Source organism: Ascaphus truei, chromosome 2, assembly GCF_040206685.1.
Source record: "Ascaphus truei isolate aAscTru1 chromosome 2, aAscTru1.hap1, whole genome shotgun sequence".
Lineage (NCBI taxonomy): Eukaryota > Metazoa > Chordata > Amphibia > Anura > Ascaphidae > Ascaphus > Ascaphus truei.
The window spans coordinates 479524663-479538328 of record NC_134484.1 but is presented as its reverse complement, the minus strand read 5'-3'; the positions used below and the strand labels follow the sequence as shown (position 1 = coordinate 479538328).

The window sequence follows — 13666 nt, the reverse complement described above, 5'->3', positions numbered from 1 at the left end:
CCTCCCAAGTGCCCCCGGCCCCCTCCCTCCCTCCCAAGTGCCCCCGGCCCCCTCCCTCCCTCCCAAGTGCCCCCGGCCCCCTCCCTCCCTCCCAAGTGCCCCCGGCCCCCTCCCTCCCTCCCAAGTGCCCCTGGCCCCCTCCCACGCTCCCTCCCAAGTGCCCCTGGCCCCCTCCCACGCTCCCTCCCAAGTGCCCCTGGCCCCCTCCCTCCCTCCCAAGTGCCCCTGGCCCCCTCCCACCCAAGTGCCCCTGGCCCCCTCCCACCCTCCCTCCCAAGTGCCCCTGGCCCCCTCCCTCCCAAGTGCCCCTGGCCCCCTCCCTCCCTCCCACCCAAGTGCCCCTGGCCCCCTCCCTCCCTCCCACCCAAGTGCCCCTGGCCCCCTCCCTCCCTCCCACTCAAGTGCCCATGGCCCCCTCCCTCCCTCCCACCCAAGTGCCCCTGGCCCCCTCCCACCCAAGTGCCCCTGGCCACCTCCCACCCAAGTGCCCCTGGCCCCCTCCCTCCCACCCAAGTGCCCGTGGCCCCCCCTCTCCCACCCAAGTGTCCCTGGCCCCCTCTCCAGTCACTCACATCTGTCGTTGCCTGTAATTCACTGTTTGTGTCTGTGTGCGTATAGGGGAGAGCGAGTGTGTGTGTGTGTATCTGTATCAGTGTGTGTGTGTGTGTGTGTGTGTGTGTGTGTATCTGTGTGTGTGTGTATCTGTGTGTGTGTGTGTGTATCTGTGTGTGTGTGTGTGTATCTGTGTGTGTGTGTATCTGTGTGTCTCTGTGTGTCAGTGGTTGCGTGTCTGTCAGTGGCTGTGTGTATCAGTGGCTGTGTGTGTGTGTGTGTATCAGTGGCTGTGTGTGTGTGTATCTGTGGCTGTGTGTGTGTGTGTGTGTGTGTGTGTGTGTGTGTGTGTGTGTGTGTGTGTGTGTGTGTGTGTGTGTGTGTGTATCTGTGGCTGTGTGTGTGTGTGTGTGTGTGTGTGTGTGTATCAGTGGCTGTGTGTGTCTGTGCAGGCCCTATAGGCGATAAAAATTTTAGTGGGTCACGAAGGAGAAGTTCAAAAATAACCGGGTCACGGAAAAAAAAGTTTGGGAAACCCTGGTATAGCCTATCCCATAGCTTCTTTGCATACCCAGTTAATCAACCCCACATTTTGGTGGTTTTCTGGCTGTGCACCTTAACCCTGGCTGTGCTCAAAGCGGTGACCATGCAGCAAGTTTAAGCCTATAGGGAACATGTTAAAAATGGTGATAATGGGGAAAGGCGGGGTTGCAGACCTGCCTAAGACATGCAGATGAGCATACAGTTGTATTTGCATATTTGCTTTCCTGTGGAGGGTTTTTGTCACTTTTTGTACTCACCATAACTTAACTCAGTATTATGGTATATATATATATATATATATATATGCATGTATGTATGTATGTATGGGGGTATATGTATTGTTTTTTTTATATGTGTAACGGGTATTCCCTGTGAATACAGACGCTACTACCTGCTGTGTAACCTGTGTGGCTCTCAGGAGCCTAAGCCTCCGCTTGGGGAGCCTGGGGTACATACATATAATACGATCTCGTGGTGCAACGCCTCCACCTGGGAGGGATCCCAACAGAGTGGGATGAGGCCCTCACAGGAAACAATCACGTTAAGCAAACAGTGGTAAAACAGAACAGGTTTTACTGCATATATGAGCATAACATTCACTAAACACATTAAAGGTTAGCACTGCATAAGGATATTGCATAATCCCCACACCCACCACCGTGTATCCCCACACCGTGTCCACAGAATAACCCCCCCTTGTCCCGTGGTCAGCGCTGCTACTATGTGAGAGTACTCTCGTGTGTGCAAGTGCGTAACGTTACCTGCCCAGTGCGACGGCACCTGGGCGTTAAAGGGTCTTCACAAAGGATCAGACGAGCTTTCTGGCGATGTCCGGTTCCTCCGGTGAGAAGATCTGTGAGGGCGGTCCACCCTTGGTGCGGTTCCGCTCTCTCTGCTGAGCAGGCTTGATCCCAAGCCTCTGGAGGGAAGCGCAGCGTCCGCTGTGTCCCTAACTGGCTCTGGATGGTAAGGGGCAGGGTCCTAACCTGGGGCCTGTCCCTACAACACTCAATGCTACTGGTGGCTCAGGGCTATCTGGGGCCTAGGGGGGGCTGCTGGCCTAGTGCAGGGAGTCACTGACTCCTGCACCCTACCTCCTTCCCCTAGCTGCTCCTGACGCCGACTAACGTGCTCCTAAAGCCCTGCGAAATGTATCTGTAGCCATGCATAATAATGACTGCATACATCTTCCCTGTTGGCAGTAAGTCCTGGTAAATACAGGCCTGCCCACAGTAGTTATGGAGGTTTTCCCTCATACCCTAGTGTGGTGCCCTGTGTAAGGATGGGAGTGGCTGTATGCTCTGAGTCCCTGGATAGTGATCTCAGAGCTGCGACTGCCCCCTGGAGTATAAAGGGCACAACACTGACAGTTAGTGTTGTTGTTGGTGGAGAAATAGTAACCAGAAGGTACAAGATTGGAGAATGACTTTTGTGACCCTAGTGCAGTAACTAGCGGTAGCAGAGTGATCAGTTAAGTTTGTCTACGCCATACTGTGTCCAGGGACCTGGCACAGCGGTGATCTCCCTAGGAGAAAGGGAATCCCACTTCAATACGGGAGGGCGTACCTGGCAAAGGGACAGCACGGAGAGATGTGCGGCTAGAGCCGGCAGCTGCATGGGGCAGTCTGCTACATCCCTGTATTCAATAAAGATGTCCTTGAGAAAAAGAACCCCACTGTGTGAGTGTGAGATTGCTCAACAGTGGATGGCACCAAGAAGGAGTTCCTCACCAGGACCATCTCCCTGCGGAAGCACAGATCCTGATGAGGTGGAGGCGCTGCACATGATGTAAGTTGGACTTGTACCCACTACCTCAGCTACCTGTTCTGATGACATCCCCTAATAACACCAAGCGGGAGACTCAAGAGTCCTGTTGCTTGCAGGTGCACCACCACACACGCCTTGTAATGGGAGACTGGTTAGACTACACGGGCCAATATGAGATTGGGTGGGTCAACCAGAGGGAGCACCCGTTACATATCTATAACTGAGCAGGGAGATACTGTAGCCCTATTGGCTCCCTGGGGTCATGTGGGGCTGCTGAGGCTCATGGGGGATGTAGTCCCTAACCTGTGAGCCCTCCTGATTGGCCATGCCGTTCGCGCGATCACTGCGCATGCGCGAGCTTCAGGGGCCTCCCGTCTCCTTGGTTCTCACTGCGCATGTGCAACGCAACTGGCAATGGCGGCGCCCTGCACCAAGAGCCGCCGGGAGCTCCGCAACGCGACCGCAGCCCTGGCAACCAGCCGCACGCGTCCCCGGCAACCACACGCCTATCCGCCCCCACTCTAGCGATCGACCGACGGGTCCGCCATGGGGCTCGGCGGCACCCGCGATCGCCCGCTAGGTGAGGGGGGGGGGCGCAGGCAGAGGGGGACCTGGCTACATCTGTATTGGGTAGGTGGTTGTTTTGTATGCATTTGGGGGGCGGGGGGGTGGGAGAGTTTGTATATATTTTGGGGGTGGGGATTTTTTTGTATGTATTTGGGGGTGAGAAGTTTTTTGCAATGGGGGTGGGAAGTTTTTTGGTATATATGTTGTGGGGGGAATTGTGTGAGGGGGGAGGGAATGAGTGAGCGTGGGGCACAACCCATGTATAAAAGATAGCTCCCTTCTAAATTGTGTCTGCCTGATCCCTTGGGGGAGAGGGTGTGCTTCTGCTCAGCCCTAGCCATGAGCTAGGTATTACCTCTGGGCACAGAGAGTGCGGGGTCCTGCCTTATCTCTAAGAGGGTGAGGAAAGCTCAGACTAGCGTAGGGGCCTCAAGCTCCTGGGGTGACTAGTCATGTCCTGCCCAGGGAAGGGATGGTACACGTGGGCTGGGGTACTGGAAGAGGGAGTTCTGTCCGGCTCATGTTCTGTTCTGTCCGGCTCATGTTCTGTTCTGTTCAGTTGCAATACATCTGTTGCATGGACCTTTGGCACTCCAGTTATTTCTCTACACCATGGAAGTTCCTGTGGGGATAAAACCCTGTCTGTGGCAGGAGCCCTGCAGGATGGAGGAGCTGCACCATCACTAAAGACTATCCTGTGCCCCACTCCCTACAACATCGCGGAGACTCGGCCTCCTGAGAACCAACAGGTGAGCACCACAGCACCATAATACCAGCAAATCTCCCCAAGGCCGAGGCCCCGCTGCAGGCGCCGGCGCGTGATGGAAGTGACTGTTTGTTTCGCATTAGTAAATTAAACCTCAGTTTGAATAAATCAGAAAAAGAGGAGATTTTTGAAACAGACAAAAAGATGTTGTTGGGAACCATGAGACCTTTGCTTCTTGCCAAGATGAGAACTTATTGTATGAAACAGACCCACAAAGTGTTAAACACATGATATGTGTGAGGATACAGCGCTCTATACGTGCTGCCCCCTTGCTGTGATCCTCTCTGCTGTGTGCTGCTGCTGGGGAAGGAGCTAATGACAGAGCAGCAGCAGCAGATGGACTACAACTCCCAGAAGCCCCTGCTGCTGACACAGGCAGCCATGACAGGTAGCCAATGAGGGGACAGGAGAGCAAAGCTTGAGGTGAGTGAGGCAGGGAGGGGAAGAGAGAGAGGAGCATGAGGAGAGAGCAGCCCTGTGTGTGAGAGCTGCTGCTGCTGCTCCCTGATCCCCAGGCCCTGCTGCTGAGTATAACTCAGGGGGTGTGACTAGGTAACAGGCTCCCCCCGAGTGGCAGCACTGGGAGCGGAGCAGCAGTCTGCCAGACTAAAGGAGATGTGAGTAACCAGAGAGGGATCTTCATTACAGGCCCGGGGGGACCCAAGTGTGTGTGCCACGGAGACAGGCTGCTGCAGTATAACGCTGAGTATAAGAGCTGCAGCGTGTGTGCCACAGAGACAGGCTGCTGCAGTATAACGCTGAGTATAAGAGCTGCAGCGTGTGTGCCACAGAGACAGGCTGCTGCAGTATAACGCTGAGTATAAGGGCTGCAGCGTGTGTGCCACAGAGACAGGCGGTTGCAGTATAACGCTGAGTATAAGAGCTGCAGCGTGTGTGTGTGTGCCACGGAGACAGGCTGCTGCAGTATAACTCTGAGTATAAGAGCTGCAGCATGTGTGCCACAGAGACAGGCTGCTGCAGTATAACGCTGAGTATAAGGGCTGCAGCGCGTGTGCCACAGAGACAGGCTGCTGCAGTATAACGCTGAGTATAAGGGCTGCAGCGCGTGTGCCACAGAGACAGGCTGCTGCAGTATAACGCTGAGTATAAGGGCTGCAGCGTGTGTGCCACAGAGACAGGCGGTTGCAGTATAACGCTGAGTATAAGAGCTGCAGCGTGTGTGCGGGCCCCTCCTGTACACACGGGCCCCTTATAACACGGGGGGGGGGAAACTATGAGACACATTGGCACACAGCTGTGCAGTATTGTGAGTGTATGTATATGGGCCTCGCACAGAGGGGCACAGGGTGTATATATAGCTGGGGGTATAGGGGTTAATACAGTATTGTGAGTGAATGTATATGGGCCTTGCACAGAGGGGCACAGGGTGTATATATAGCTGGGGGTATAGGGGTAGGGTGACCAGATTTTGAAAATGAAAAACCGGGACACATATTATTATTATTTTTTAAATATATATAACAGTTTATTTATTGTAGTACACTTATACTTTACTACCATTAGAGAGAGAGAGAGTGTGTGTGTGTGTGTGTGTGTGTGTGTGTGTGTTCACTAATCGAACAAAAGAAAGCCAGATGTGAATGATTCTGAACCCATTAACCAGTGTCAGGATGCCCCCTCTTCACAATTTCTAAAGCAGCAATCCTGTCTGGGATCTTACCTGATCCGCAGTCCCTCAAGGTACTATACTGGAGGGGAGGTGTTCCCTACCTGTCTTCCGATGTCTCCCGCGTGAAACTTGAGTCAGATCTGGAAGAAAGCAGGGTCGGTTACTTCGGTGTAGGTATACAGCAGTTAAGATAAGACAGAGGGTGAGGGTGACAGGGAGGGGGTGAGGGAGGGGGTGAGGGAGGGGGACAGGGGGGGTGAGGGAGACAGGGAGGGAGACAGGGAGGGTGAGGGAGACGGAGGGAGACAGGGAGGGTGAGGAAGGGAGACAGGGAGGGAGACAGGGAGGGAGGGAGACAGGGAGATAGGGAGGGAGAGGGGGAGAGAGGGAGACAGGGTGGGAGAGAGGGAGACAGGGTGGGAGAGAGGGAGACGGTGGGAGAGAGGGAGACAGGGTGGGAGAGAGGGAGACAGGGTGGGAGAGGGAGACAGGGTGGGAGGGAGGGAGACAGGGTGAGACATAGACTGGGAGGGAGACTGGGAGGGAGGGAGGGAGACTGGGAGGGAGGGAGACTGGGTGGGATGGAGGGAGGGAGACTGGGTGGGAGGGAGGGAGGGAGACTGGGTGGGAGGGAGGGAGGGAGACTGGGTGGGAGACAGGGAGGGAGAGAGAGGGAGACACACACACACACCCACACACACTGATACACACACACACCCACTGATACATACACCCCCCCACTGATACACACACACACCCCCACTGATACACACACACACACACCCCCACTGATACACACACCCCCACTGATACAAACACACCCCCACTGATACACACACACACACCCCCACTGATACACACACACCCCCCCACTGATACACACACACCCCCCCACTGATACACACACACACACACCCCCACTGATACACACACACACACACCCCCACTGATACAAACACACCCCCACTGATACAAACACACCCCCACTGATACACACACCCCCCCCCACTGATACACACACACACACACCCCCACTGATACACACACACACCCCCACTGATACACACACACACCCCCCCACTGATACACACCCCCACCCCCACTGATACACACACACACCCCCACTGATACACACACACTGATACACACACACACACACACACACACTGATGCACACACACACACACACACATACACACACACACTGATACACACACACACTGATACACACACACACACTGATACACACACACACACACTGATACACACACACACACTGATACACACACACACACACTGATACACACACACACACTGATACACACACACACACTGATACACACACACACACTGATACACACACACACACTGATACACACAAACACACACTGATACACACAAACACACACTGATACACACAAACACACACTGATACACACACACACACTGATACACACAAACACACACTGATACACACACACACACACACACACACACACACACACTGATACACACACACACACACACACACACACACACACACACACACACACACACACACACACACACACACACACACACACACACATACACACACACGCACCCACCCACTGATACACACACACGCACCCACCCACTGATACACACACACGCACCCACCCACTGATACACACACACGCACCCACCCACTGATACACACGCACCCACCCACTGATACACACGCACCCACCCACTGATACACACGCACCCACCCACTGATACACACGCACCCACCCACTGATACACACGCACCCACCCACTGATACACACGCACCCACCCACTGATACACACGCACCCACCCACTGATACACACACGCACCCACCCACCCACTGATACACACACGCACCCACCCACTGATACACACACGCACACACACACTGATACACACACACACACTGATACACACACACACACACACACTGATACACACACACACACTGATACACACACACACACTGATACACACACACACACTGATACACACACACACACACTGATACACACAAACACACACTGATACACACACACACACTGATACACACAAACACACACTGATACACACACACACACACACACACACACACACTGATACACACACACACACACACACACACTGATACACACACACACACACACTGATACACACACACACACACACACACTGATACACACACACGCACCCACCCACTGATACACACACACGCACCCACCCACTGATACACACACACGCACCCACCCACTGATACACACACACGCACCCACCCACTGATACACACACACGCACCCACCCACTGATACACACGCGCACCCACCCACTGATACACATGCGCACCCACCCACTGATACACACGCACCCACCCACTGATACACACGCGCACCCACCCACTGATACACACGCGCACCCACCCACTGATACACACGCGCACCCACCCACTGATACACACGCGCACCCACCCACTGATACACACGCGCACCCACCCACTGATACACACGCGCACCCACCCACTGATACACACGCGCACCCACCCACTGATACACACGCGCACCCACCCACTGATACACACGCGCACCCACCCACTGATACACACGCGCACCCACCCACTGATACACACGCGCACCCACCCACTGATACACACGCGCACCCACCCACTGATACACACGCGCACCCACCCACTGATACACACGCGCACCCACCCACTGATACACACGCGCACCCACCCACTGATACACACGCGCACCCACCCACTGATACACACGCGCACCCACCCACTGATACACACGCGCACCCACCCACTGATACACACGCGCACCCACCCACTGATACACACGCGCACCCACCCACTGATACACACGCGCACCCACCCACTGATACACACGCGCACCCACCCACTGATACACACGCGCACCCACCCACTGATACACACGCGCACCCACCCACTGATACACACGCGCACCCACCCACTGATACACACGCGCACCCACCCACTGATACACACGCGCACCCACCCACTGATACACACGCGCACCCACCCACTGATACACACGCGCACCCACCCACTGATACACACGCGCACCCACCCACTGATACACACGCGCACCCACCCACTGATACACACGCGCACCCACCCACTGATACACACACGCGCACCCACCCACTGATACACACACGCGCACCCACCCACTGATACACACACGCGCACCCACCCACTGATACACACACGCGCACCCACCCACTGATACACACGCGCACCCACCCACTGATACACACGCGCACCCACCCACTGATACACACGCGCACCCACCCACTGATACACACGCGCACCCACCCACTGATACACACGCGCACCCACCCACTGATACACACGCGCACCCACCCACTGATACACACGCGCACCCACCCACTGATACACACGCGCACCCACCCACTGATACACACGCGCACCCACCCACTGATACACACGCGCACCCACCCACTGATACACACGCGCACCCACCCACTGATACACACGCGCACCCACCCACTGATACACACGCGCACCCACCCACTGATACACACGCGCACCCACCCACTGATACACACGCGCACCCACCCACTGATACACACGCGCACCCACCCACTGATACACACGCGCACCCACCCACTGATACACACGCGCACCCACCCACTGATACACACGCGCACCCACCCACTGATACACACGCGCACCCACCCACTGATACACACGCGCACCCACCCACTGATACACACGCGCACCCACCCACTGATACACACGCGCACCCACCCACGGATACACACGCGCACCCACCCACGGATACACACGCGCACCCACCCACGGATACACACGCGCACCCACCCACGGATACACACGCGCACCCACCCACGGATACACACGCGCACCCACCCACTGATACACACACGCGCACCCACCCACTGATACACACACGCGCACCCACCCACTGATACACACACGCGCACCCACCCACTGATACACACACGCGCACCCACCCACTGATACACACACGCGCACCCACCCAGTGATACACACACGCGCACCCACCCAGTGATACACACACGCGCACCCACCCAGTGATACACACACACACACCCAGTGATACACCCAGTGATACACACACACACACACACACAGTGATACACACACACACACCCAGTGATACACCCAGTGATACACACACACGCACACACCCAGTGATACACACACACGCACACACCCAGTGATACACCCAGTGATACACACACACACACACACACACACACACACACACACACACACACACAGTGATACACACACACACACACACACACACACACACACACAGTGATACACACACACACACACACACACACACACACACAGTGATACACACACACACACCCAGTGATACACCCAGTGATACACACACACACACACACACACACACACAGTGATACACACACACACACACACACACACAGTGATACACACACACACACAGTGACACACACACACACACCCAGTGATACACCCAGTGATACACACACACACACACACACACACACACACACACACACACACACACACACACACACAGTGATACACACACACACACACACACACACACACACACACACACACACAGTGATACACACACACACACACACACACACACACACAGTGATACACACACACACACCCAGTGATACACCCAGTGATACACACACACACACACACACACACACACTGATACACACACATACACACTGATACACACACACAGATACACCCCGTCAGCCCCTGCACCGCCCGCGACCGCGCAGCCACCCCTGCCCGCCCCCGAGCCCATCTCCCGCACCAAGTGGACGGGAGGAAGTGAGCTCCAGGAGAGGCAAAGGTGGGAGCGCCGGGGAGCAAAGGTACGAGCGCTGGGGGGCAAAGGCATGAGCGCCGGGGTCAAAGGCAGACGCACCCCCGCTACCACCTCCTATTACCCCCCTTGGCTGGGACCCAGGACAGAAGGGGGACACTCACCGCGCACAGAGGAGCCGGGAGCTAGAAGGCAGTCAGTCACGTGTGCTCTGCACAAAGCAGAAGCCCAGTCCCCGGCTTCCTCTGACATGCCTGCGACCAATCCCCGCCCCCGGCATTCTCCTTCATTCAGTTCCCCCGGCAGCATTCACACACACACATAGAAAATACTTACCGGCCGCCGCATTCTCCTCACTGCCGCTACCCCGCAATACCGAGACCAGGGACAAAAACCGGGACAGACTTAAAACCGGGACAGGACACAAAAAAACGGGACTGTCCCGGCAAAAACGGGACGAATGGTCACCATATATAGGGGTTATTACCAGTATTGTGATTGTATGTATATGGGCCTCAGACAGAGGGGCACAGGGTGTGTATATATAGCTGGGGGTATAGGGGTTGGATATAAATACTGTTTTGGTTATTCATGGCCCAGGGTCGGGTCCTATTGTCTGACCTTTGGCCATGTGCTCAGCTAGTGAGAACGCACGCGTATAACGGGGAGGAACGCTCAGGCCCCCGCCTCTGCAGTAGGGGTTAATCTGAGGTAAATAACAGAGGGGTAACATATAGATTTATAGATGGGTTTATATATTATTTAATGTATTCTCCTTTATTTTAACATTGATACGGTTGTTTCTGATTTAACTCATGTGTAATGGTTCTTTGTCACTATGACTAGTGGTTGTGTTAGTGTGTATAAATGTATGGACACTGTATGTGTAGCACAGCCAGCTCCATATAATCACTGAGGCTGCAGTAGGGGAGATTACAGGGTTAATAACACCTAGTAACTGCTGGCTGCTATCGGTGCCCATGATATTATTCAATAGAGATAGGGTTAATGTGGCTCGTGCTGCAAACACCATGGAAGGTATAGTCACTGTGGCTGTCCTAGCGCATAAGGATGCTGCCAAGGGGTTAATGGCAGCTAGTAACTGCTGTCTGCAGTAAGTGCTAGTCTGCTCTGACTCTCACTGACATCCCCTAGAGAAGGCGCATTAATCCTGGGGGAGAACACGTCAGGGGAGGATAACACTGTGTGTGTAGCACAGCCAGCTCCATGTAACTCTCAATGTATTACTTCCTGGTAAAATATTTTATAAATTAAATAAATAAATAATCACTGAGGCTGCAGTAAATATATCTGCAGAAGGGAGATAACAGGGTTAATAATACCTTCCTGCTGCAGTGAGCGTCTCGCAGCCCGGGCGGGAAGTGTTACTTCATCATACCGCCCACACGCTCAAACGTAAAATCTCACAACCATTCCTTGGTAGACTGGATTCTATCCCCTAATCCAGGGGTCGGCAACCTGCGGTTCTTTCCGCACCTACATGCGGCTCTCTTCCGTCCGCAGGTTGCCGCTCCCCAGCTGCTGCCTCCCGCACTGTCCTGGGTTGCCGCTCCCCAGCTGCCTCTCTCCCTCACTGGATTGCCGGAAGCATGTAGATATCCATAAGTATGTAAAGGAATAACCTAGTGGTGTTGCTTTAACTACCACAACAATTGGTTAATGTCCATACACTCCACAAATGCATGAGGTAACCCCACTAGCAGGACAAAGGTATACTTGAAAGGGCACTGCCCATTACCTGTCCCTAGGGGTGTCTGGAATGGGTCCGAGGTGCAGGGTTCCCTGCAGGGCGTGCAGTCCTGAATAGTGAAGAATCCAATGTAGAAAGGGCAAAAGGAGCACAGCATCAAAAATAGGCCAGCAACTCCAGATAAAAAGCAAAGGTATTTAATTGATCAGCTGCTTGGATACAGACAAAAACGAGCCATAAACGCACCACCAACGCGTTTCGTCCCTTAGGACTTAGTCAATGTGTAAGTATAGCAACCAGCAACCTTACCTATATAGTGTGGACGATTCGCACCAAAAACTCAATAAGCGTGACGTCACTGCCGTGCGCCAAGTGTCCGTCGCGTCAGTGCAACAGTCGCACAGGTAGTGTCAGAATACTGGCGCCTACACGACGTCATGACTGCACGACTGGACATCAAGCCGACCGGCGCGTCAGCACGACCACCACACAGGTCTACCAGAGCACTGGCGTCTATGCAGCGTCATCACCGCGCGACCAGACTGCACATTGGGCTTGACCTTTTATTATAAGCCTGATAACCCCCTTCCCTGCCACATGAGGCTAGTGAATGTAGGGAATATTTACACTCACTCCATTCCTGACACCAGCATAATAATTCATATCTTTTAGCACGGAAAAGACAGGACACCACATTATTAAACGGGAATAGTTTAATACGTATAGATATTGCTGACCTGTATATGAGCTGAGGGCTTTCTAAGTCATGGATTCTGAAAGACAGATGGCTACCAGGTTTGGCGCCGCTGTGTCTGTCCGAGGTCCGTACTTTAAAGACACAGAAAGAGACCAAAGAGCCAGCGTCTCAGCTGAGCATATATACAGGGCTGGGCCAATCCCCATGGGGGGTGGAGCGGAGGCGCGGCCTCCGCGGGAGCCTGTGATAGGTGGTGCGATTAAAGCACAGCTGCAGCTTGTACAAGCAGATCGTTAGTTGCCACAGAGCTCGGAAGTGTCGCGCACGCATCGCGCGACGTGACCCAGCACCCACCTCTGCGGGTGTCACGTGACGATGCGCGCCTCGTGAACCCGATCTGGTTTGGCCAACTGATGCCCCGCGCGTGCGAGAAGACGTGCGGGGCTGCCAGGCGTCCGCCCCCCCCCCCTCCTTCAAGAGAGACTTCTGGGCGATTCCCGTAGGGTTTCTGGGGATACTTCAGATGAAA

General features: G+C 54.6%; 1 protein-coding gene across 4 annotated transcripts in view; it reads left to right on the top strand.

The window, feature by feature from the left end:
* Window positions 1-4103: 4103 nt before the first annotated feature.
* Window positions 4104-13666, top strand: part of LOC142488408 (uncharacterized) — a 44143-nt gene continuing 34580 nt past the window's right edge. For 2 of the 4 annotated variants that reach the window (XM_075588905.1, XM_075588902.1), the window contains exon 1: window positions 4634-4812. The gene's annotated coding sequence lies outside the window, so the exon portion shown is untranslated. The other 2 variants (XM_075588904.1, XM_075588903.1) reach the window with 2 other exon arrangements.